Source organism: Gymnoscopelus microlampas (genome assembly GCF_963454915.1).
Source record: "Gymnoscopelus microlampas genome assembly, chromosome: 2".
In the NCBI taxonomy this organism is placed as follows: Eukaryota; Metazoa; Chordata; class Actinopteri; order Myctophiformes; family Myctophidae; genus Gymnoscopelus; species Gymnoscopelus microlampas.
This window is the reverse complement of record NC_139939.1, coordinates 9420066-9446623: the sequence shown is the minus strand read 5'-3', so window position 1 is coordinate 9446623 and position 26558 is coordinate 9420066. Positions and strand designations below refer to the sequence as shown.

At 44.2% G+C, this 26558-nt stretch overlaps 1 protein-coding gene and 1 long non-coding RNA gene across 2 annotated transcripts in view; one reads left to right on the top strand and one right to left on the bottom strand.

Annotated features, from left to right (window-relative positions):
* Positions 1–26558, bottom strand: part of LOC311059509 (uncharacterized protein) — a 564856-nt gene that overhangs the window by 521833 nt on the left and 16465 nt on the right. The window lies entirely within an intron of this gene.
* LOC311059580 lies at positions 132–13083 on the top strand. The gene is made up of 3 exons (XR_014602177.1): positions 132–421; positions 621–782; positions 12997–13083. It is a non-coding gene; the product is annotated as an uncharacterized lncRNA (long non-coding RNA).

Sequence of the window (26558 nt, the reverse complement as noted above, 5' to 3'; positions counted from 1 at the left end):
ATAAATACACTCCTCACATCATGTTGTCAATTAATAAGTTGTGTGTCATACTGATGAGCTGTTTCCTTGCTTACCTCTTGTACTGTAGTGTGGATTATTGTGGAGACAACAACTCTCAGCATAACTGGTCATGTTGGGGGTGAAGTGAATTTCACCTGCTCAAACTGGGATGTCTGGACCTCCACTGAGAGTAATACAAAGTACCTCTGTAAAGATCCATGCCAGAAAGAAGACATCATTGCCAAGGCAGAATCTGGAAAAACTACAAGAAGTGAGAGAATAACTTTGAATAACTCAGGAGAAGACTTAATTGTGTCAATCACTGAACTTAAGAAGACAGACTCTGGAACATACAAATGTGGACTGGAGAGAGCAGTTGTGAATGATGAATTTATAGAAGTGTATCTTAATGTTAAAGATGGTAAGTCTGTAACTACTGTGCTTTCATAATGAACTGTACATCATGTTTACATTGTGATTTAAGCTATTGACTGCGTTCTGAATTTTATTCTCCATAATCCTGAAAGGACTACATTATTGTTATAAACAATATTCTAGAAATCATTAAACATAAATACATGACTAACATATATTCCTCTTCTTCTCAAACATGCTTCCAGCTCCTGTTACAACAGTTAAGACGACGACTCCCATTACAACAGTTAAGACGACCACTACCGCGTCTACATTTCAACATCCTGATGTTTCTACAATGATCTCCATCGTATCCACAACAACGATTCACGAATCCTCTTCCTCCTCCTCCTCCTCGTTAGGGACTGGTATGCCTTATTGTCTTTTCCCCCTTTATTTCTGTTTGATCCTTTACCTCCACCAGGCCGAACGCAGGGTGGAGTTTATGTTGTGTATATTGTGTTGTGTGTCTGTCTTTAGCTATTTCATCAAACTACTACACCAATCAGCAGGCATGTGTTCAGATAGAACCCAAGGGGGCTTGAGATCCTGCCCTTGTGCCCTCAGATATAAATGTGTCCTTTAAATATAGATTGTGTTCATAATGAAGATTACACTTCAAATTCTACCGCCCTATATGAGCGTCTGCCTATTGTTGCCATAATTCTGAAATAAGTTAAATTGTTAAATAAACAAAATGTGAAAAAATATATGGGTGATTAATGTACAAAGATGTTGCAGGGCTCAGTGTCTGTTCAGCAGCCTGATGGCCTGGCCGTGGAATCTGTTCCTTAAAGACCAAATTGTTTGGAAAGCCTGACTGAACCCCCGACGTTGGAATGAGCATGTATTGGCCTTTAGTCAATTTGTACATTTGATATATTATGCTACTGTATCACTGTATTATTACGACTCTGGCTAGCCAGGTGCAACATATAAATATTGACTCCCTCCTTTCCAGTCCCCACACGCAGCGAGTCAACACCAGTTTAAAATCCGACACAGAACTGGTGTGGTCGGAGGCTGGTCAGGACGAAGATCTCAGTGGAACTGGAAACAGCCAGCTTTATAGACCACAGCCTGTCATAGTCACAGGAGCCAATCACCAGCAGGGTCCATCTAGTAGCCAACCACTCAGTCACCACTCACACCAGCTGGTTGTCAATCAGCCACTCATCACTACTCAACCAAGCATGCAAAAAAAAAAAATATCTGTAAAATGTCTTTAGCTAGAGTTCACTGCATGGCTAAATTATACCCCGACACCAGTATGCCGATTAAAGCATGTGGACCAGACCAGGAATGAAGGTTGAAAGTGGTTTTATTGCCAGTTGGTACAACACATGTGATGATGATGATGATATGGTGGTGATGATGATTTAACTAAATAGAAGTGAAAGACAGAAACAATCAGTAACTTAAACAAACAGAAAGCATAAACAGATCAGCGTAAGTGTCTATCAAACAAATTAAACCAAGGAACATAAGTCTAATAACAGAAAACAAACTTACTTATAATGCATCGGAAGTGCTCACATAGCTGTGATTTCTTGCAGTGAATCTCCAGACAGACAAAATGTTTGTCTGCTGGTTCTACCTGAGTTTATATAGGCCCACCCCAGCTGATCCAAACTAAGCTCAGATTGGGCCCCGCCCACCACTAAGTGACATGATCAGTTTGTGAACTCAAATCCACCCACTCTCAACTTGAGAGGGGGTGGATTTTGTACAGCCGCCCCATCAAATACAATTTATTTGATCATTACTAACTTCCGCAAAAGGAATGACAATAATAACAAATAAAAGAAACAAACAGTGTTCAAGAATGACTATTTTGCCTGCAAGGGGATTCAGGGTCGGCCATTGCCGGAAGGGCCACTAGTCTGGCCACAGGTCTAATGTAGGTCTTGCCCTTGATCTCCACTTCTGCTGTACGAACGCGCCCGTCGTCGCTTGGCATGAGGCGAGTCACCCTTCCAATTGGCCACAGTCCTCTGGGCAACTGTGGGTCCACCACCATAACGACTGTGAATGCCTCCAGGTTGGCTGTGTCTTTATGCCATTTCTGGCGGGTTTGAAGGTTTGGTAGGTAATCTCTGATAAAACGTGACCAGAAGTGGTCAGCTAAGATCTGGCTGTGCTTCCACTTGCGGCGGCCAATGAGCTCGGTGTCGTTGTACACTGCCTGAGGAAGGGAGGCGTCCCGCCGCCCCATGAGGAGAAGGTTTGGGGTCACGGGGTCAGGGTCAGCCAGATCCGATGAAGCGTAACCAAGGGGTTTTGAGTTGAGGATTCCTTCTATTTCTATTAAAACAGTGTTAAGCACCTCCTCTGTAACGGTTTGGGCTCCCAGTGTCGATCGCAGTGCTGTCTTGATTGACCTCACCTCTCTTTCCCACACACCTCCGAAGTGGGGGGCATTTGGAGGGTTGAACTTGAATAGAATTTTTCTCTTACCCAGTTGATCCTTCAATGCTGGGCTCATTGCAGCAAAGGCATTGCTAAGTTCCCTTGCTCCTCCTCTGAAGTTCGTTCCACAGTCGGACAGAATTTCGAAAGGTTGACCTCTGCGTGATGTGAAACGGCGCAGGGACATCAAGAAACTGTCAGTATCGAGGCTGGTTAGGATTTCGATGTGAAGGCAGTGAGTGGTAAGGCACTTGAATAGGATCCCCCATCTTTTATCAGTTTTGCGGCCAACCTTTATGAGTAGTGGGCCAAAACAGTCCATCCCTGTGGACCAGAACGGGGGCTGTGTTAAACGGACCCTGGAAGAGGGTAGATCGGCCATCTTGGGTACAGTAGGTTTCGCCCTCCACTTCCTGCATTCCACACAGTTCCACTGATGCTGCTTAATGGCCTGACGTCCGCGGAGGATCCAGTATGAACGCCTAAGCTCAGCAAACACCCTCTCTGGGCCAGGATGTAAGAGGCGAGTGTCATAGTCCTTTATTATCAGCTGGGTGACTGCATGTTTAGGGTCAAGCACAATAGGATGCATTGCTCCTGGTTCTAGCTCTGCTGCCAACCGAAGTCTGCCTCCAACTCTGATAAGGTTAAGCTTGGGCTCAAACTGTGGAGAAAGGGAAATGAGGCGACTATGGGTTGGGGGGTCTTTACCCGACTTAAGTGCCTTAAGGTCATCTGGAAAGCTTACTGCTTGAGCTTGTGAAAGAATGAGAGCTTCAGCATCGACTCGATTGAGTGCTAAGGAACCAGAGGGGGGGTATTTAGCGGCATCTTGCAAGTGTTGGTAGGTGGCCTCTACAAGCTCTGGCCAGGTGGTAAATTGACCAGGGTCAGGGAGGTCAGGTGGTATGTTACTCTGGGTGAGAGCACAAAACAGAGGTTTGCGTAAATCAGGGATTGGATCGGGGGTGTGAGGTGGTAAGGCAGGCCATTGATCTGAAGATAAAGCTAGAAATGCTGGACCTCTGTTCCATCGGTTGGGTCCGGTCAGCTCATCGAGTCGTTTGCCCCGAGTAATATCGTCAGCAGGATTGTTACCTGAATCAACATAGTGCCACTGGTCGGGGGAGGTGAGCTCTAGGATCTCAGTGATGCGATTGGCAACAAAGACTTTGTATCTGCATGACACTGACTGTAGCCAGGTCAGGACTACAGTGGAATCTGACCAAAGCACTGTTTTGTCAATAGAGATTGTTAGCTCTCTCTGGAGGAGCTGAGCCATCTGAGCTCCAGTGAGGGCCGCGGACAGTTCAAGGCGAGGAATGGTGATCTGTTGTTTGGGAGCTACTCGAGATCTGGCCATAACGAATGAAACATGAACCCCCCCTTTCTCGTCCTCCATCCTCAGATAGGCTACAGAACCGTACGCCCTTTCCGAGGCATCACAGAAGATATGCAGTTGTCTTGACTTCACAGGATAAGGGGCGTTAAATTCATACCATCTCGGGTAGTGTAGATTGGCCAGGTTATGGAGCTCGTTCTCCCACTCAACCCATGCTTGCTGAATTTCTCCAGGGGATATCGGGTCGTCCCATTCTCTCCTTTTCATCCAGAGCTGTTGGAGGAGGACTTTGGCTCGAGCGGTGAAAGGTGATATAAATCCAAGGGGATCGTACTGTGTGGCAAGTACTTTGTATACGTTCCTCATTGTCAAAGTGTCATACAGCACTGGTCTATGCTTGTAGCTTAAAGTGTCTGAGATAAAGTGCCAGCTTAAGCCGAGAGTGCCCTCTGTAGGGTCGGTTCGGTCCTGGCTCAGCCAACACTCGGTACTGTCGGCCCGAGCCTCTGGGGGTAGGTGGTCCACAACAGATTGAGTATTGCTGGCCCACTGCCTGAGGTCAAAGCCTCCAGTGCACAGCACCTCTCGCAGCTTCGTGATCAGTTCTTTGGCTTCTAGGGGGCAAGGGAGTGAATGTAGGCAATTGTCTACATAGAAAGATTCCAGGACGGTAGCTGCGATGTCATTGTTAGGCTCTTGGTGGGATTGAGCATGTCTCTGAACAGCGTGGATTGCGCAGCATGGGCTGCATGTTGTACCAAAAGGTAGGACTTGCCACTCGTATACGTCGGGGGGGCTCTCTCTTCTGAGGTCACGCCACAGGAATCTTAAAAGTGGTCTATCTTCAGGTAAAAGTCTAATCTGATGGAACATTGACTTAATATCACCGCTGATGGCCACTTTGTGCTGTCGGAAGCGGAGCAATACACCCAGCATTGAAGGACCCAACACTGGGCCGGGGAGGAGTTGTTCGTTCAGAACTTGGCCTTGATAGGGGAATGAGCAGTTAAAGACTATGCGGTGTTTACCGTTATGCTCCACAATGTGGTGGGGGATGTACCAGGATTCTAGGGATTTAGAGATTTGCTCAGTGGTCAGTTTCTTTACATAGCCCGCCTGTACCAGCTTATCTATTTCTTGACAGTAGATTTGGGCCAATTCTGGTTTTCGGGCAAGGCGACGTTCGGTCTGGCGCAGGAGGGGCATGACAGAGTCTGGGGGGGATTGCAGCTTCGGAGCATTGGGGGTACGGATAAGGGGTGTTGCATAGCGTTTAAGCCCATCAACTTCCGCTCTGATGGTTTTGGTTTCCAGCAAATCCATGGCCTCTTTGTCCTGTTTTGATCTTGTAATTAGTTTCTCGTTCTTAAAGGGGAGAACATCCAACTGCCATAATTTTTCGACATGGCGACTGAGTTCTGCGTAGGGGGCCCCAGTTGAGGTAAAGAGGGCTTGGGCCGCATCTGAATGCTCCTGGAAGAAAGTTCGCCCTTGGAGGGTCCAGCCTAGCTGGGTATGGAGGGCTATGGGTGTCCCTGGTGGCCCTAGGCAGACTTTCTTGGTTGGGGTTATTAGGTGAGAATTGTCTGCTCCGATCAGGAGAAGGGGCTGCACATTGGAAAAGGGGTGGAGAGGAAGGCCCTGTAGATGGCGGTAGCGTGTTTTGAGTTTATCTACTGGGTAGCTCTGCTCCACCAGTGACAACTTGGCTGAGGTGAATGCGTTCGTAATTGGGAACGTCTTCTGGGGATTAAAGAAAGGTGAGATCTCAAAACTAACTGAAGCCCCATCCAATGCCTCAGTTTGTTGTCTGATGGTACGTACGAGCAGCCGTTCAAAGTCTCCTTGGAGCCTAAGTTGCTTACGTGCTGCTGGTAGGAGCATTGTACGCTGGGAACCGTCGTCAAGGATAGCGTAAGTATCCAAGGTGTGATGTTGATTACGTAATGTCACCTTAACCACCTTTAGAAGGACTTGGGGGGAGCTGGGCTGAGGATTTACGTATAGGACCTTGGATTCTGTCCCCCTGTTATTAACATGGTGCAGGGTACCTAAATGTTTCCCGTTACACAGGGGGCATGGTGTTCTCAGGTTACAGCTCTTAGCCATGTGAGGTCCTGCACATCTCCAGCACCTCCTTTCCTGTTTTATCCATATGATTGCGTCTTCCGTCTTCAGCTCCTTAAACTCTTTACAATTGATTATCGAATGGTCAGGGGAGTTGCAGTACTGGCATGCTCTAGGTTTTCTCTGTTTACTTGTAGAGGGTAATGGGGGGGTGTCAGGGCTGGTACCGTGCAATATGGTTGCTGTAAAAGGGGCAGGCCTCGGCGCTGATCTCCCGGGTGGCACAGGGGCATCAGTAGTCAGATTCTGGACTTGAACGGCTACTGACTGACATTCTGCCTCACATTGGAGCCACACGGCAAAGTCAACCAGTGTGTAATGGGCTCCTGGCCGAGTTGAACGGGTGTGGCGAATGAAGTTAGCTACAAAGTCGGCTGGGAGCTTACTCAGAAGGTGCTGCACGTGGGATGAACAGGCGAGCTCGGCGGCGCCCTCGCTCTGGCCCATGGCCTGCAGCATTCCTACCAAGGACTGGACCCTAACTGCAAAGGCGTGGAAGGCTTTGGAATCACCGGGTTGAACCTTTGGGAGACTAGTTATAGCTGTAATTTCTCTCAAGGCCAGGTGGTGAGGCTGGCCGTACTGTTGGTCGAGAGCGGCTAGGGCCTTGGTATAAGGCTGGGGGTCATGAGCATAGGCCAACGCTATATGGAGTGCTGAGGGTAGTTTGAGGTGATCTAGCAGGATATGATACTTGTATGTTTCAGTTTCCCAGGGGGACAGTAGGTTTGACAGGGCCATCTTAAGCATTGTGTATTCGTGAGGGTCTTCTTTATTAAGGTTCGGGAATGTGGGTCCCTCGACCCTAGAGGACTTGTGCCCGAATTGTAGGCCTGCGTACATTTGTGGGTTATGCATTGGGGTGGGGGGCCATTGCGTGGGGAGAGGTACTGAATAAGTCCACTGCTGTGGTGGAAAGGGAGTGGGGGGTACCTGGTAGGGGGTGCTCACTGGGGGCTGCTGGGGTGGTGCGGGGGGCCACGGCTGCGGCTGAGGAGGGGCGGGGTGGGCACAGGCAGGGGGCGCTGGAGGAGGTGCTGCAGGCCACGACTGTGGCTGAGGAGGGGCTGGGTGGGCCCAGGGAGGGGGCGCTGGGTTAGATGCTGGGGGCCACGACTGTGGCTGAGGGTGGGCTGGGTGGGCCCAGGCGGGGGGCGCTGGAGTAGGTGCTGGGGGCCACGACTGTGGCTGAGGGTGGGCTGGGTGGGCCCAGGCGGGGGGCGCTGGAGTAGGTGCTGGGGGCCACGACTGTGGCTGAGGAGGGGCTGGGTGGGCCCAGGCGGGGGGCGCTGGAGTAGGTGCTGGGGGCCACGACTGTGGCTGAGGAGGGGCCGGGTGGGCCCAGGCGGGGGGCGCGGGGGTCGGTGCTGGGGGCCGCGGCTGTGACTGAGGAGGGGCTGGGTGGGCCCAGGCAGGGGGCGCTGGGGTAGGTGCTGTGGGCCACGGCTGTGGCTGAGGAGGGACTGGGTGGGCCCAGGCAGGGGGCGCTGGAGTAGGTGCTGGGGGCCACGGCTGTGGCGGGGCTGGGTGGGCCCAGGTAGGGGGCTCTGGGGGAGGTGCTGGGGGCCATGGCTGTGGCTGAAGGGCTGGGTGAGCACAGGCAGGGGGCGCTGGGGGGGGTGCTGGGGGCCACGGCTGTGGCTGAGGGGGAGCTGGGTGAGCACAGGCAGCGGGCGCTGGAGTAGGTGCTGGGGCCCATGGCTGCTGCTGAGGGGGTGGGTGGGCCCGGGCATCCGACGCTTGGAGCAGCGCATAGTGCATCTGAGCATGGGGCGTTGAGTCCGGTGCGAGGTGCATCTGAGCGTGGGGCGCTGGGGGTGGCGCAGGGTGTGCCTCAGTGTGCGGTGCAGGGTGCACTTGAGTGTACGGCACTGGGTGCATAGGGGGCTGCGGTGCTGGTGGTGGCGCCTGCTGGGGGGGGGGGCCAAGTGGTAGCATCGGCTGGAGAGGGGGTCCAGGTGGTGGCGCCGACTGAGGATGAGGCCCAGGTGGTGGTGTCGGCTGCGGGTGAGGGCCGGGTGATGGCGTCGACTGGAGGGGAGGCCCGGGTGGTAGCGCCGGCTGGGAAGGAAGGCCAGGTGTTGACACCGACTGGGGAAGAGGGCCAGGTGATGGTGCCGGCTGGGGAGGAGGCCCAGGTGTTAACACCAACTGGGGAGGAGGGCCGGGTGGTAGCGCCTGCTGGCTCTGGGCAGGCGATGAGTGGGACGTGGGTTGGGACTGTAGAGGGGGCGCTGGGGACTGATGGATTGAGACTGACTCTAGTTCGAACACACCGCTCCCATACGCAGCGCTCGCGCTCATGGGTGAGATGGACTTGTCGTGTGTTGAGGTAGGAGGGCAGGCGGTGGCTTGGTAGTGTTCGTAGTCCCCCAGGTATATTGGTGCTATCTTCTGCCTCCCTCCTTTGCGGGGTGCCTCATCGTTGTCCTTCTGGCAAGTCTGGTCCATATCTGGTGGCGGGGTGGCCGGTTCGTAGGACCATGTAAAATGTCTTTAGCTAGAGTTCACTGCATGGCTAAATTATACCCCGACACCAGTATGCCGATTAAAGCATGTGGACCAGACCAGGAATGAAGGTTGAAAGTGGTTTTATTGCCAGTTGGTACAACACATGTGATGATGATGATGATATGGTGGTGATGATGATTTAACTAAATAGAAGTGAAAGACAGAAACAATCAGTAACTTAAACAAACAGAAAGCATAAACAGATCAGCGTAAGTGTCTATCAAACAAATTAAACCAAGGAACATAAGTCTAATAACAGAAAACAAACTTACTTATAATGCATCGGAAGTGCTCACATAGCTGTGATTTCTTGCAGTGAATCTCCAGACAGACAAAATGTTTGTCTGCTGGTTCTACCTGAGTTTATATAGGCCCACCCCAGCTGATCCAAACTAAGCTCAGATTGGGCCCCGCCCACCACTAAGTGACATGATCAGTTTGTGAACTCAAATCCACCCACTCTCAACTTGAGAGGGGGTGGATTTTGTACAATATCCGTTAACGGTATTAATTCCATAATTGCAGCAAGTTGAAAATAGCATGTTTCGCCAAAAATAAAGTACACATGAGCCGAGATACAGCATTTTAAAGTAAGAAGTTAACCAGGAAGTGGATAGGAGTCTAGATCTTCGAAAAATTATATCTCCTGAGTCAAAAGAAAAAAATAATAATATTTCTTTCAAAAAAAAAAAACGTCTTGTGTGACCACGGAAACGGTGGTTTGGATATTAGGCGCTCATAGTCCAGTGAATTTGGTTAGTAACAAGGAGGAATGACATACAATAGATGTCATTTTGACTGGAGAGCTAGGACGTGGCTTCTGTGTTCATGATCTGAGAAGGATCCTGGAGGAAAGACACAGAAGTAGTGCTGTCAAAGTTAGCGCGTTATTGACACATTAACGCATGAGCGAATTAACCGCGAGGTGTGAATGAGCTGCACACAAAGTTCTCTCTCTCTCTCTCTCTCTCTCTCTCTCTCTCTTCTCTCTCTCTCTCTCTCTCTCTCTCTCTCTCTCTCTCTCTCTCTCTCTCTCTCTCTCTCTCTCTCTCTCTCTCTCTCTCTCTCTCTCTCTCTCTCTCTCTCTCTCTCTCTCTCTCTCTCTCTCTCTCTCTCTCTCTCTCTCTCTCTCTCTCTCTGTGGCTGAAAATGTTGGGGCCTGTGCCCTGGTACATATCAAACGGGGGTCCTATAAATTAAAGAGCCAGAATCACTGGCCTAGATAGTCATTTAGGCTAATGACCACATAGTAGACTATTATGTCTTCCTAGCTTACCAATCACAGCATTCAAGTAACATGAATTTACAGGTTGATAATGTTTTATTTGTTCTTACAAAATTAATTGTGGCCACAAGTAGCATGTTATATCAAGTTATTGTTATGATGATTATATGAACATTACAGGTCCACAAAAGGAACCCACGACAACAGGTGATTTAGCCCTACATATATTAGCACATTTTCGTCATGTATACAATAGAGGAAGTTTATTTATTTATGGTAAACATGTAATTACTGGCAGTATGGACGATCGGTAGCTTAGCTACCTACTTAGCATAGTTTGGATCTGCTATTGTGACATATAGCATTTTTACGTTTAATACTTTCAATACATTTTGATGGCATAGTTTGGATCTGCTATGGTGAAATGTAGTATTTTGTAGCTACGTACTTACCATAGTTTGGATCTGAATTAATAAATTGAATAACATATTATCCAATGTGAGAGTATGTGACGCGTTGTGGGCTTGTAGATCTGCTATTTACAAAAACTTTTGACAAAATGTGAAAAACGTGGAATGTTTTTGCAAACATTTTTAGACCACAAATGTTATGCTGGTCCCTGGCACTAACCTTATGGTTGGACATGGACATACAGTCAGTGGAAAAAGCATTCACATTTTTTACTTTAGTAAAAGTATCAATCCTGCAATGTAGAAAACGCAGAAATACTATGTTAGAAGTAAATGTCCGGAATTAAAAATGTACTTGAGTAAAAGTACAAAAACATTGGTATCTAAATGTACTTAAAGTACCAAAACTAGAAAGTAGGCTATTCATTATGCAGAATATGCCATTGCAAAAGTTGTCAAATGTATGACATCTTTTGAAAATAGCAGATCTACAAGATCTGTGAGCTTGTAGATCAGCTATTTTCAAATGGACAAAATGTATATGAAGGTGAAGTGGTTAATGTAAGTTTTGTAATAATAATCGAAATCTACAAAGGAACTAGTAACTGAAGTTGTCAAATAATAAAAGGTAGGCCTATTGCGCACATAACAGGCCTTCACATAATGTACATAGACCTACTGTAGTGTGCACATAACACTATAACTAGCAAGGTTAACATTAGCCTAGTACTGTAGTAGTTCAGGTGACACCTTGTCAAAACAATAACTATACAGAAAAAAAGAAACACACTGTGGAAACACGATCGCATCGTCCGTCATCAGCGTCATGGCTGAACGTCAACCTGGTTTTTGCACTTTCTCCATTACAACCCGTACATCTACATAAACGTTCAAGTTCCAAATATAAAGTGCTTACCACATGGCCATGGATGTTACAATTATATATGGGCCATCAGAAGTACCCGTGTCACCCGTATTGTTCAATGAAAAGCATTCTAATTCGATCAGTGGCCCCTTTCTCCGAATTTTCTCCATGCATTCAACTAAGCGACCCTAGCGGTTGGGAGGTGTATTGCACTCTGATACATTGTAACTGTATGAGGAAATGGCCGTCGATCGGATTAAAATGCTTTGTATTGAACAACACGGAATAAACGGATGAGGAACCATACATATACGACATCTCTGGCAAACACAATACACGCGCATACACACGCGCGCGCGCACACACACACACACACACACACACACACACACACACACACACACACACACACACACACACACACACACACACACACACACACAACCACAAGAAGTCAAGACAGCAGCATCATGATCCTCACCCCAGCCAGCAACAACAATAAAAAAAGATTATGGCCTACCTTTCTTTGAGGTCAACTGTGAAGAAGAATATTGCAAAAATAGTTCCAATCCAGTGTGTAACACACAAACAAAAACTCCTCATTTTGAGTCACAAGCGCCGTGAAGAAAAGGTGCAGGCTTAATGTGTGTGTGCAACATGTGTGTGTGTTGTTGTCACGTGACTACTACTAGCAGCGTGGCTGCCGGCAGGGCTCACGCACGCGCGCGCGCGCCACACACACACACACACACACACACACACACACACACACACACACACACACACACACACACAGACAAAAAGTGAGCACGGAGCGTCCCAGACAGAGAGGGAGAGAGAGAGAGAGAGAGAGAGAGAGAGAGAGAGAGAGAGAGAGAGAGAGAGAGAGAGAGAGAGAGAGAGAGAGAGAGAGAGAGAGAGAGCGAGAGGGAGGGAGGGAGGGAGGGAGGGGGAGAGAGAGAGAGAAAGAGAGGGGGAGGGAGAGAGGGGGAGAGACAGACACGAGAGGGACAGAGAGGGAGGAGTGACAATGCTCGCGCTGTTGCCTTGCGGACACACACACACACACACACACACACACACACACACACACACACACACACACACACACACACACACACACACACACACACACACACACACAGATTGTCGCGGGGGAGGGGCTACTAGCATGGAGCTAGATGCTATAGCCCGAAGGGACAGTCATAGGTTTGATTGGTTGTTGTTGGTTGTCAGGGCAATATCACAACCAATCGGTGGACGGCCAACAAATGATGACACGTTCCAGACCCTTTTTTAGTTTACCCCCTTTTTCCTACAAACAGAGAATTTCTTACCCAACCCCGCCCCTTTTCCACTGACGCCCCGCCCCTCTTTATAAGGCTAGAGAGGTTAACTCCCACATTCCGATCATTACTACACATCTCTTCATTAGACTGGAGCTACTCTCCAGTCAAAAACAGAGAGATGTGTTGAGGTGAGCGGTGAGCCGCTTATCACCACGGCTCAGTGACGGCATGTTGTAGTTTTCAAACCCCCGCGGTGAGAGGGTGATCACCGAAAATGGTACCATGCGCCTCCCTTTACTGAGCCACAAAGTGATGCAAAACTTTTGTAAGGAGGTCTGTTGGTTTGTCATACAGTATTATGCACGTATGCGTGTCATGTCTAACAATGTGTCCATCACTTCTAGGTTTGCTGGTCAGCTTGGCTGTTATGTTAGCAGTGACAGTGATGGCAGTGCTGATGTTCTACATAAAAAGTGACCAAAAACCACAAGGTGAGTAGGTGATACACGCACACGCACACGCACACACACACACACACACACACACACACACACACACACACACACACACACACACACACACACACACACACACACACACACGAGTATAGCCCTCAGTAGCCCAGATTACTACTTTCTCCCTATTCTCCAGTAACCATCCTCAGTGCTGGGAACATCACTGAAGATGTTGGTGAAGTGAGTGTTTCAGTTTTATTATGATTGTTCTTTGTTCTGGTGTAACTTGTGTGTTGTTGTGTTGCTTTCACTGTGCATTGTTTTTTATGTTGTTTTGTCTTCATTGTGTTCTGTCTTGGTTTGATTGATTGAATACTTTATTTGCTTTCATCTGCTCTTCAGACCAGGAGGGTATTCGATCAATCATGACACAGTATTAAAGGAAATGTATTTTAAAATATATTTTTTATTTTTTATTTTTGTTTTAAATTTCCATTCATTTTAGCAGCTAGCTATAGGTTTTGACTAATTTGGTTTACAGTAGGAGTTATTGGCGTGACTGCACAGATGAAACAGAATTGAAATGACATTACATGCCATTCACTTCATGTGCTACTCATTTTCAGAGATTTCGAAGTACAGATAATCCATCCCGATTCCCATCTACGATTTCTCACAGCAACAACATCTGCTGAATGATTGCTTATATTCAGTGTAACGATAGTTCATGTAGACACGGAAGGCAGAATGTTTATATACTTCATTCACTCTCCCCGGACCCCCCCCCCCCCCATTCGCTCATACAGTTGTACTTCTTTAAGGCAGTATGTTCAACCTCTTTGCTTTCTCATTCGCTACAAGCCAACTCACTCACGCCCTTATACCCACAGTGCAACACTGGCGGGTCATTTAAGCAGCTTCTGCTCTCTGTTCATTCTAGATGCTTAGCTGTCATTGCAGGTTGTACAGCTGTAGGTTTCAAATTCCCTCCACCTCCCCGGCCTCCTCCCTGTGGCACTTAGTTCATATTGCTATAGTTTGATTCTGTGTATTGTACTGTGGTTCTATGGATTATTCTATGATTCTGTGTATCGTACTGTGGTTCTATGGATTGTACTATGATTGTGGTAGTTTAATTAGGCATTGAAGGTTCAATGTTTATGTAAAACTGTATGCTCTCCTCTGGGGGGTTTGTGATTGAAGATCTGTGTCATGTTTGCACAGGGAATCTTTAATATCACAAGATCAGAGTCACACCGCCAAACTTGAATGCAATATCATTGCATATATGATAATGGTTAATAAATGGTAAATGGATAATTAATGGTCTGGTTATTTCTGAGCTGAAGTGTCTAAATGAACTCAGTCTTTCTTTCAACTTTTTAAAACTTTTATTTTTCTATGACATACTCCTTCCTCCTATTGTGTAGACAAATACGAATGAAGAAACAAGAGTTGAAGACCAATCAACAGGGGCCCCCTGTCTCACCATGTCTCCTGTCTATGCGACCGTCAACAAGACCAACAAGGCCGACCCAACCTCCAGCATCTATGCTAATGTTAACGATTACACCCACCAGGAATCTCAGATTTGACTTACGTTACTGTACTCCCCTCTGAAGTAAGCAGAGCCGCTTTCTGTGTTGATTTTCATCCAAACCAAAATACTAGAGATGCACGATTATGAAATTATGACCGATACCCGATTATTTTCTGGGTCATATCGGCCGATACCGATCCGATACCGATATATTATATTATATTTATATTGAGCTCATTGGAGAATTTTTTTATTTTACATTTTGGTTTTGCTGGTGAAAGTTGATGGTAAACCCCCCTCCCCACTAACCCTACTGTGATGAAAAATATTTATGGAATAAATACATTAATTATATATTCTAAGTAACAAACTTAACTATTACATCATTTTTGTATGCTATAATACACCATCACAGATTTAATTGAATCTTTGTATAACACAAAACCATATGTTATGTTATGTGGCCTATGAAACTGAGATCATTGAATGTAATTTGTTATTAGTGTTATTCATATTGTCTGTTGCCTAAATTCATTAGCATCTACTCTAAACAATAAAGCCAGACCCAAATCGCAGAGTGCAATTTTTTTTTTCACTCGCAGATTCGTCTGGTCCCAGGCTAAATCTTACCATAAATACAATCAATTTTTAGTTTATCACTATCTAACATTCTATAACATCAGCAGTGAGTTTAGGAGAGGGACACCTTGCTTCGTACACTACTACAGAACACATTCCAGAATGTGTTAACAGGACGTTAACGGTTAAAGACAGAAACATTACCAGCTGAGAGTTCATTTGTGCTCATTCTTTGTGGTTAAATACACAGGCTTGCTTGTTCAATTGCTGCCGTTGGTTGCACTCGAGTCGAGTAACGAGTGCTTGTTACTTTGATGTTAAATAACGAGACAATGCACACATTCGTGTTGAAAATAATCCTACGCAGTATCACTTCTCTAATCTTATTTAAGACGTACAAGAAGCCTCTGTTCTGGGTATGAACTGTGGACGTAAAGAGTTTGTTTGCCGTTTGACTACTTCTCATTCTGTTCTCTGACACACACAGCAGCTCTGCTGCTCTGAGAGACGACATGCACAGCGTGTGTGGAGTGGGGAGGGAGGGGCCTCAGCTGACTCTCTTAAAGACACAGACACAGGTAGACAGACTGCTCGCTGTCACATTTTTATTGCGTCTTCAATATCGGTGAAAATAATCGGGTTTATTTTATGCCATATCGGTTCAATACCGATATGGCATTTTACGGCCACTATCGGCAGATTTCGATGCGATATAATCGCGCATCCCTACAAAATACTACAGTATACAGTAAAATATCCCAATCAGTCATTGGGATTCCTGATGATGATGTTTATTCATTGGCAGAGCTACCTAACAATCTCAAAGAAAATTCTCGTCAGTAAAATTCCCATTCCTCAAATCCATCATCACCAAAGAAGTACTGTAATTACAAGTGACCATTTTCAATTGGCATGATCACATTGACAGCACTTCAGGCCCTTGCACACTACCAAATGAGGTGATCACCCTATCACCTTTTAGGTTATTAATTAATAGTATTAGCTACAGCTGTCTTGCTGTTGGCTTGTGAGGCCCTGTCTGTTTGGAGGTACACTGTAGTCATAATTGCTTTAATCTACGGTTTGTCTGTATGTTCTCACTGCAATAAGTCCAACTTGTCTACAGTAGAATAATTTGGCCTGGAAAAAAAAAAACATCTATCAGGAGACCTTAAGGGAGGCAAATTTAATTGTCAATCTCTATTATACATATGTTTGTATATGTTGATGACATGTATTATGCTATGTTGGTGAATTGAATACATAGGACCACAATGGAAACAAGTCCCCAGGACCTTTTTGTGTTATCCTTTTATCCTTAATGTCTTACTGTACCACGTACGCGCTGTTTACATTTCTGACTAATAAAGTATTCAATCAATCAATCAATCAATCAATCAATCAATCTATCTATCTATGATCCTGTAACTTTAACATAGCTAACTCCCACATGTAATATAATCTATTACCATGGGTTGGTCGGGATGATTTCAAATTGCACCCTTATGCTGGACAGGCTGTTCAGACAATTGCATCAAAATGGGTTCACTACCATTGTGGACAACTATAACACAGTAATACTAAGTAATACTACTATACATAATTATGATACTGAGAATATTTGCAATGCTTGATCTATGGTAACGGCTTTACTGGGGAATTGGAATTTTAGTGCCCCGAATTTTCTTTAAGATTGTTATAAACTCCATTTTAACCATGTTAGACTCATTGAAAACACACATCCTTTTTCTGGTGACTGATATTGTCCCTCAAATGTGTGAGGGGGCCGTGTTATTTCAATTACTTTTTTCATTCATTTAATTCCATTTTCATTAAATTAACTATTTTATTTTTTTAAATTATTATTTAAGTAATTGAAAAAAAAACAGCCCCCTCTTATATTAGATTAGAAGGACAATATCAGTAAAACAAATGTCAGAAAGTCTACGCTTTCTCACAGCAGAACATTATCTGCTGAATCATTGTTTAGGCTACCTCAGTCTTTCTTTCAAATGATTTAAGCTTTTATTTGTCTATGACATACTTCCAGTGGGTATTGTAATGTATTGTGTAGACACACACTAATGAAGAAACAAGAGGTGAAGACCAATCAACACGGACCCCCTGTCTCACCTCCAGCATCTACTGTATGCTAATTCTAACGATTACACCCACCAGGATCCTTCATATTCTACTTATTGTATGTTACTATACTCCCCCAGAGTACAGTAACAGAGCTGCTTCCAGTGTTGATTTGCATCCAAATTTGATTTAATTATGGAGTGCATTACTTGTTATAAACTTAAACAGTAGGCTACACTAAAATATATCATTTGAGGTGAGAAACAGCTAATGCAGTAACACACATGCTTCAGCAGTAGCAGACATTTCTGCAGTTACAGCCTGGAGGCACTGACTTCACATCATCAGGTGAAAAGTAAATCTGACTGATGGCAGCCAGCCAGCCTCAAAGCTCTTCACTGGTGCCATCAGTCGATGTGATCCCTGATGATGATTTGTATTTAATGGCACAGTTGATCTTAAAGAAATTCTGGACAGTCAAATTCCAGTTCCTCAGTAAAGCCATTGCCACAGAACAAGCATAGTATTGAAATTGGCATGATCAAATTGGCACCCACTAAACACACTACAGCAAGTTTGCTAACATACCAAGTTTTTTTCCCTTTTAGTTAGTAGGCCTATTCTCATCGACCGTATAGAGACACAGGAAAGGTATTTGGGCAGGGGTGAAAGTGGCTTTAAGTTCTTGCCGGAACTGTCAGAGATGAAAATCAGGGACACTCTCTGTCCCCCCATATTGTACTTTTAATTGCATTCTTTAACAAAAGTTGCAGGTATTCATTTCCTCTGGTGGAATTTAATTTGTCGTAGATTACCGGATAGAGTAGGCGGGCTGCCTACTCTATCTGGTAATTTGCACACACACACACACACACACACATAGGCACGGACAAATTCTGTTTCCGTATCCGCTCTATAGCGGATCTGCAAAGTGAACTGATACCAGTCCAGTCTGTTGCACATTGACGTGACTCGCACGAGTGATAGAACTTCTCTCTGTTGAATAAATAAACACCGAAAACGGCACAGATTACGCTGACACAAACACACTGGAACAATAAAGCTCTTCATTAGAAAACTTAACTAATAACACTTTTGTATATTATGTTTTCTTCTTGCGTTTGTGTGTAGGTGGGATTTTGACAGCTGCCTTCCCCTTTTCTTTTCCTTACCGGAACGACGTTCCGGCCCGGCCCACTTTTACCCCTGGATTTGGGGAGTGACATGCTGCACGTACAGCAAAGGTCCACCGGGCCCGAGATCCAAACCCAGGACTTGCTGTCAGTTATCAGAGCCTATAGTATGTGGTACACGTCTTAACCACTCAGCTATCAGCACCCCCCTTCAGATCATTTTTAGATGGCAGCAATCTCACAACACTTTCCTAAATTCCCCCTTTAACCCGAGAAGGGACTGTGGTGTTTATGTCATCAAAAATAAAAGTCCTAGGATACTGTCATCCAACAGAAATGTTATACAAATATGTCCGTGTGTCATTCTGTCTTTCTGTGTACAGCTAATCTCCGGCACTGTTGTCTTGGTCGCAGCGAAACTGTGCACACACACTCCCTGGATGCCAATTCAAAACCTCTGCCCCACATGTTTCACATGGGCCTGTTATAGCGCCACCAGGAGGCCGCTTTTTGCAAAATATTTTTTTGACAGTACTCCTACCGATTTTGTCCAAACATCACGCAAATCGCTACACAGTATCTCTATAGTCATTAAACGAAACGGGTCTTTCAAGATTTTTCATATTCCATCCTGATTAGCTGAAAATGGCTTCCAAAGTTTGCAGGAGTGCTCTGTTTTGAACAAAATACCTCAAATCATGAACACAACTGTTATGGAAAAATAATATTCCGTTCGGATGAAGTTTTAAGGTTGTTTATTCGGAAGATTTTCAGCAGAGACAGCATACAGCAACAATGAGGAGCAGGGCTCCAGCCCTGCTCCAGCAGCCCATCGGGGCACAAGCCTCCCAAACACCCATGTTACACAGTCTTTATACCCCACATTGTACCAATGATACTATCCTAAATAGTCATATAAGGTATGTACTAATTATAAGAGAGCCAAATACACAGTTAAGGATGCTCTCCTAAATGGTCATAGAAGGTCTGGACTAAAGATAAGAGAGACGCAAACATAGTTACACAAATACACATAGCTGACACAGTGAATGTAGCATGGGAGATCCAGATCAGCTGTTAGATTGACAGCTGTAGTTGAGAAAAGTGGTTGTCTCGACTAAAGAACCCTGCTGTGTGACTACTATTATAGATAGATACATAGAAGATACTGAACAGGTTGGCATTCTAAAATAGCCATTACATTCCAGAATTTTTTGTTTTTGTACATGAATAATCATATTCATGTACAACCGACAGGAGATTTTTAGAATGACAAAGCTATATATTTTCTCAACCATTTACTGTATGATCAATCAGACAAAACTATTAGGAGACAGCAGGACGTGCGACTTAAAACTGATGCATAATTGCCTGACACAGAAGGCATCACTGACTCTGCCGTTAACCTAATCATAATATCCAAAGTGGATCTACTTGTTTAGGTTTGAGAGTTTTGAGAGCTTCTCGCTCAATTTTGTATACAATTTAGTATAATGTAAAATCTATCTCTGTTTGTACCTTAAATCTCTGTTTCTCAAGGCTGAGGGCATTTACCAATTCTATGCACTATTTAAGTACAGTTGTTTACCATTTCTCATAAATGGAAGGACTCCCACCTCGGACTCTCCGTCTACACGGACTATGTACAGTTCCTGTACAGTTTTTTTTCAGATGTCGACTCTGAATGGACTCACACCATAATTGATTTTCACCCTTCCAGACGTTGATATGCCAGAGATTAGGCAGTACGAAGAAATATTTTACATATTAGTTATCGAATATAATTTTCCAGTCTTCATGGCTCTTTCCTCCATCTTCACTTGACGTACGGGTCCATTTGGTTATGTCTCTGACAGCGAGCTCTGACAGCAAGCTCCACTCGGCTAGTGGTTCTCAAATCCAGCATGTTTTTCTGTGGCTAGTCCTCCTGCAGTGGCAAAGTTTCTTGGTGGTTGACCAGGTGTCGGTTTCGTCACCTCCGCTGTTGCATGGTGTCATTGTTGATGTTGTTGGTGCTGCATCTCATGGCTGCAGCTCTGCTACTTTCCTCTGCGGCTTGAAGCTGTTCCCTTGATGTCATCACAGAGTAGATTTATCTGCGAGGTTCCAATCGTGTAGTTTGTTGAAGAAGCTGCAATGAGAAGCGTGAATCCAGGTATCCCTCTCAGCTACTTTCACCGCGGTCGGAGTGATGAGAAGAACTTGGTAAGGCCCCGTCCACCGAGGTTGATACCAGTACTGTCGTCTCAGGTCCTTCACCACGATCCAATCGCCAGGTTCCAAGCTGTGCAACTGTCCTGCTTTTGGGTCTGGAAGCGCTGCTTTGAAAAAATCTTCTTCCCAAAAAGTCCTTCACCCTTAAGTTCTTTTGATCCAGTATCCATAATCATAATTATGTTTATGATGATGAAATATGAATCCTGCCGACAACGCCAACTGTTATGGAAAAATAATATTCCGTTCGGATGAAGTTTTAAGGTTGTTTATTCGGAAGATTTTCAGCAGAGACAGCATACAGCAACAATGAGGAGCAGGGCTCCAGCCCTGCTCCAGCAGCCCATCGGGGCACAAGCCTCCCAAACACCCATGTTACACAGTCTTTATACCCCACATTGTACCAATGATACTATCCTAAATAGTCATATAAGGTATGTACTAATTATAAGAGAGCCAAATACACAGTTAAGGATGCTCTCCTAAATGGTCATAGAAGGTCTGGACTAAAGATAAGAGAGACGCAAACATAGTTACACAAATACACATAGCTGACACAGTGAATGTAGCATGGGAGATCCAGATCAGCTGTTAGATTGACAGCTGTAGTTGAGAAAAGTGGTTGTCTCGACTAAAGAACCCTGCTGTGTGACTACTATTATAGATAGATACATAGAAGATACTGAACAGGTTGGCATTCTAAAATAGCCATTACATCATGCAATATCCGTGAAATTTCGCATGCACATTCCCACTATGAGGAAGAAATGCCACTTGAACATTTTTAAATCAGCCTCATGGTGGCGCTGTAACAGGCCGATTCGTGTCTTTACCTATAACTGCACCGATCTGTGTAAAACTTTGTATGCGCACTCCCTAGAGGCCAAGGAAAAACCTTTGCCGTGCATTTTTCACATCTGCCTTTTATAGTGCCACCAGGAGGCCGACTTATGTAAAACACATGTTTTTATATTACTCCTTCCCATTTTATCCAAATTTCACGCAAATCGGTATACATGATCTCTATAGTCATGTGATCAAGATGGATCTGTTTGATTTTTCATATTCCATCCTGATTGGCTAAGATTCACATCTAAAGTTTGCAGTAGTGGCTTGTTTTGAACAGAATGCCGCAAATCATGAATGCAGCGTCCGATTGCGGTCAAACTTTGCACGCACATTCACACTATGTTGAGGAAAAAATGCCACCCTTTTAACATTGGCCTGTTATAGCGCCACCAGCAGGTCTAATTTTGCAAAGTAAATTTTTGGAACAAATCGTGAATGCAATGTCCGACTGAAAGGCCTAAGAAGAAATGGCACCTTTTTCACATTGGCCTATTATAGCGCCACCAGGATCGAGGCCACAATAACCTACCTGACCTGGCGGAGACCTGTATTGGAGCCAGTAGGAGGTGCACCACTAGAAAAAAGTTACCTTTTCAAATGGCCCGGATTTACAGAGGACTATGTCTAAAAAATGTTTCAGGCAAATTGTCTCTATCACAGAGCCACCCAGAGCCACAAACCAACAGTCACTGAACATCTTTCACTGCCACACCGGGCCCCAACATGACAGCAACAGAGCTACTGTACAACTTGAACCACATCAGCACATCAAACACGAACAGCATACAACAAAAACATCATACCACACAAACTGCACCTGCAGCAGCAGCAGCATCATCCAGCAAAGGAAAAGGAAAAATTAGGTATGTCACAATTATTACATAATCACCTGATCGCAAGTATTTCAGATAATCGCAAAACTTTTTCGGTTAATCATCATAATCATTTCCATGTTGAAAAATGTTCCTATGTTTTCAAACATTTTCAAAAATAGTGGAAATAGCAGACTGCTATTTCCACGTATAAAGTTATTGAGTTATGCAAGTTATTTGTCATATCTGACCCGTGCACCTTTTGTTTACGAAGACAGACACATTTTTATTAATAATGTTACAATGTTGGGCATACAACGCAATAATTAATTAATTCGGCCTAGTTCATCGCAATTATTTGAGCGACAATTCATCGTCAAGTAAAACGTCATAATCGTGACAGTCCTAAAGAGGTTCCTACTTTGAGTCGTCTTCATCAGCCGTGCGGACCAAGTCGTCGGAGGAATCCCCCATGCAAACAAACCCATGGATAGAGAGAGATCTCCAGATCTCGTTCTCTAGGGCAGGGCATCCTCGGATGAGCCTTCCAGCGGGCGTCTCCTGCCATCTCCATCCTCCATACATCTGGTTGGCTTCACCAGTACTTTACATCTCCATCCTCCGTCCATCTGGTTGGCTTCACCAGTACTTTACATCTCTCTGGTTAACTTCACCAGTACTTTATTAGAGGTGGATAGTCTGGGAGGGTGTTACACTGTAGGTGAGAACCTCAGTCTTCTGGGCATCTACGATAAAAAGAAAAAGACTACATTAGAGAGTCATCTAGACCTCCTAGTTGTAGTAGTGAAGCCCAGTTCTTGCTCCCCTCCTCCACTGATGGCCTGTCTTCTTAGTCCACACCAACACTGAATGAAGAGGAGGGGGGTGTGTCCCCTCCAACACCTCTGCCAGCCTGAGTATCTGAAAGAAAGAAATAAAGAAAGATTAATTCAAGTAACCGAGAGCTACGTATACTGTATCCTGTCACAACATATACAGCCTAGTATACGTATACTGTATCCTGTCACAACATACAGCCTAGTATACGTATACTGTATCCTGTCATAACTGCATAACATATACAGCCTAGTATACGTATACTGTATCCTGTCATAACTGCATAACATTCACAGCCTAGTAAATGTATACTGTATCCTGTCACAGCATATTATTTTCACAATGTTTGCCTCTTTCTTACGTAATATTTGACCATTTGGCCGATTTAGTATTAAAAGTCATTAAATTGTAACTTTATACTTGTGCAAATACCCTGTATACACTTATAGGGCATAGCAGTGGCGGCCATTTTGTGGTGTCACAGATAGAAAAACCCATTAATTTCCCCCATTTTTTATAAATTATGTTAAAGGGATATTTCACTTTCAAAAAACGTTGGGTCATTTTATCGTCTACTCAGGCTTTTGTGAGCCCTCCAGACAGTTTTTAAGTTGCTTGATTCAGTATTTAGATATTTGATATTCATTTTATCAGACACGCCCCCTTCCTATACTTTTTTTCCCTAGATTACTTTTTCATTTATTTTATATATTTATTTTATTGTATTTTTTTTTTTTAATTTTCCCAAAAAAATATTAAAAATACATGAAAAAAGTAATCGAAAAAACACGCCCCCCTCGTGTATTAGGAGGGCAGGGTGAGTCAGCAGAACCAAGGACGGGTGTTTTTGATGAATCTAACATGTTAAAAACGGAGTTTGAAGTTATAATGGGTTTGTATAGGAAGGGGCGTGTCTGATAAAATGAATATCAAATATCTAAATACTGAATCAAGCAACTTAAAAACGGTCTGGGGGGCTCACAAAAGCCTGAGTAGACGATAAAATGACCCAAAGTTTTTTTGAAAGTGAAATATCCCTTTAAGCCTGGAACCAAGCCATCCAGGATCCTGATGAATGTGTGAAGTGATTTACTAGGCCCAGTGGTGCAATAAGCACTCAAAATCTTGACTTGAGTAAAAGTACCAATACAGCAATTTTGAAATACTCTATTACAAGTACAAGTACCAAAGAGAGAGTAAAAGTACTCAAAAGTAAAAGTACTCATTATGCACAAAGCGTTATGATGTGACGCGTTGTGAGTTTGTAGATCGGCTATTTTCAAATAGCCTAACTAGGCTATAGGGCTGAAGTGGTATGTTTTGTAATAATAATCCAAATCTACAAAGTAACTAGTAACCAAAGTTTTGAAATTATTGTAGTGGAGTAAAATATTTGTCTCTGGTATGTAGTGGAGTAGAAGTAAAAGTATTGAAAATTTAAAATACTCCAGTAAAGTAAAAGCTCCTCAAAATTGTACAGTACTTGAGTACATTTACTTAGTTACTTTACACCACTGTCTCAGGCCTGCATAGCCTGTCTTAGCACAATCAAACACAGCTCAACAATACAACATATTCACTTCACATCACATCACACAACACAACAATGCTTCATCCTGACTAGTTGTTGCTTTACCAAGTAAAATAAAAGTGAAATTAAACACCCAAATTCCATCAATTCCTTTAATGCTAAGCCGCTAATTAGTTAAGCTACAGTAAGTCACCTGCAGAAACTCACCTCAATTTGGTCTGATAGAGATAATGCACTTCTGTTTCCAATGTCTTGTTGTCACAAGTGTGTTTTAGCAGCTTTCACCACTCTGGTAAACACTGACAACTTGTTTATTTTGATCTTTTACTTAGAAACATTGCAGAGCTTCTAACAAACTGTGTGTGTCTGTCTCTGTGTCTGTGGGTGTGGGTGTGGGTGTGGGGGGGGGGGGGGGGGGGGGGGGGTGCTGACAATTGGAGGACTTATAAAGCCCGCCTCTCCCTCCCTCCCTGCTTCCTAGTGAGTGTGGAGCAATAACTAACTACCTCCCAGGTAGAGTTAGGGGTAGGACCTGGGGAACATACAGTAGATAGGCTCCCTGAGCAAGACACTGAACCCCTAATAGTTCCCAGGATGCTGATAAATAGCTTCCCAATGCAGACAGTTATCATGGGTTAAATGCATAACTGTCTAAGTGTAATGAAGACATCCACCAGAAACAGACTTTAGGACCAGTCCGAGTTTGATTTCACCTTAATTTAATCAGGACGTCAACTTGAGACTAACAATGCCAACCATTTCAAGAGTTTCACTCAGTGTTAACCACAGTCAACCAAACTCAACCCAAAGACATCAGTGGTGTGAAGTAACTAAATACATTTACTAATGTAGTACTTAAGTCAAATTTGGAGGTATTTTCACTTTACTGGAGTATTTACACATTTCAATAATTTTACTTCTACTCACTACATCTCAGAGGAAAATATTCTGCTTTTACTCCACTACAATTATTACAGCGATATTTTTGCAATACTTTTCTTTTTCATATATTTATTTATTTTAAGGTACGTTTTTATGCAAGTTTCCACTGCCAAAATTAGTTTGAGCTTTGTTGTTTTAGCCTGGGCCCGCCTCAGAGTCTGGTTGGAAATAAACAACTCATCCTTTTTTACCTGAGAACTCATGTACAGTATGCATGTCACATGCCACTTTAGGATCTTGCTCCTCCTGTAAGTCTGTGTGTGGTGCCAGTACTGAATAGGCTGAAAAATTGTTTATAGATTTACCACCAAAATGACAATAACTTGCTGAGCATCGATAACTTTGTAAATACGTGTGTAAGTTTCCTCCTAAAATCATGCGAATTACAACACACACGTATCAAACATTCAGAGTCACCTCTGTATGTTCAAGAATCTCAATGTTTCTGAGCAGTAGCACATGCATAAACCCTAATTAGTGTGACATTTAACCCATAGAGGAACTCAAATCAAACAATAAATTCATACTTTTTTTCTGCTGCAGTTTACAATTACAGTCAGATCTCTGTCTACTATTAAAGTTAGTTGTGGGGATGTCTTTGGGTTGAGTTTGGTTGAACACTGAGTGAAACTCTTGAAATGGTTGGCATTGTTAGTCTCAAGTTGACATCCTGATTAAATTAAGGTGAAATCAAACTCGGACTGGTCCTAAAGTCTGTTTATGGTGGATGTCTTCATTACACTTAGACAGTTATGCATTTTTAACCCATGATAACTGTCTGCATGGGGAAGCTATTTATCAGCATCCTGGGAACTATTAGGGGTTCAGTGTCTTGCTCAGGGAGCCTATCTACTGTATGTTCCCCTACCCCTAACTCTAACCCTAAACCTAACCCTAACGTAAGTGGGGATCATAGAACCTGGGGAACATAGAACCTGTTGAACATATAGATGACCCCACACATTCTGGCTACTAGAAGTTCGGGCCGCGAA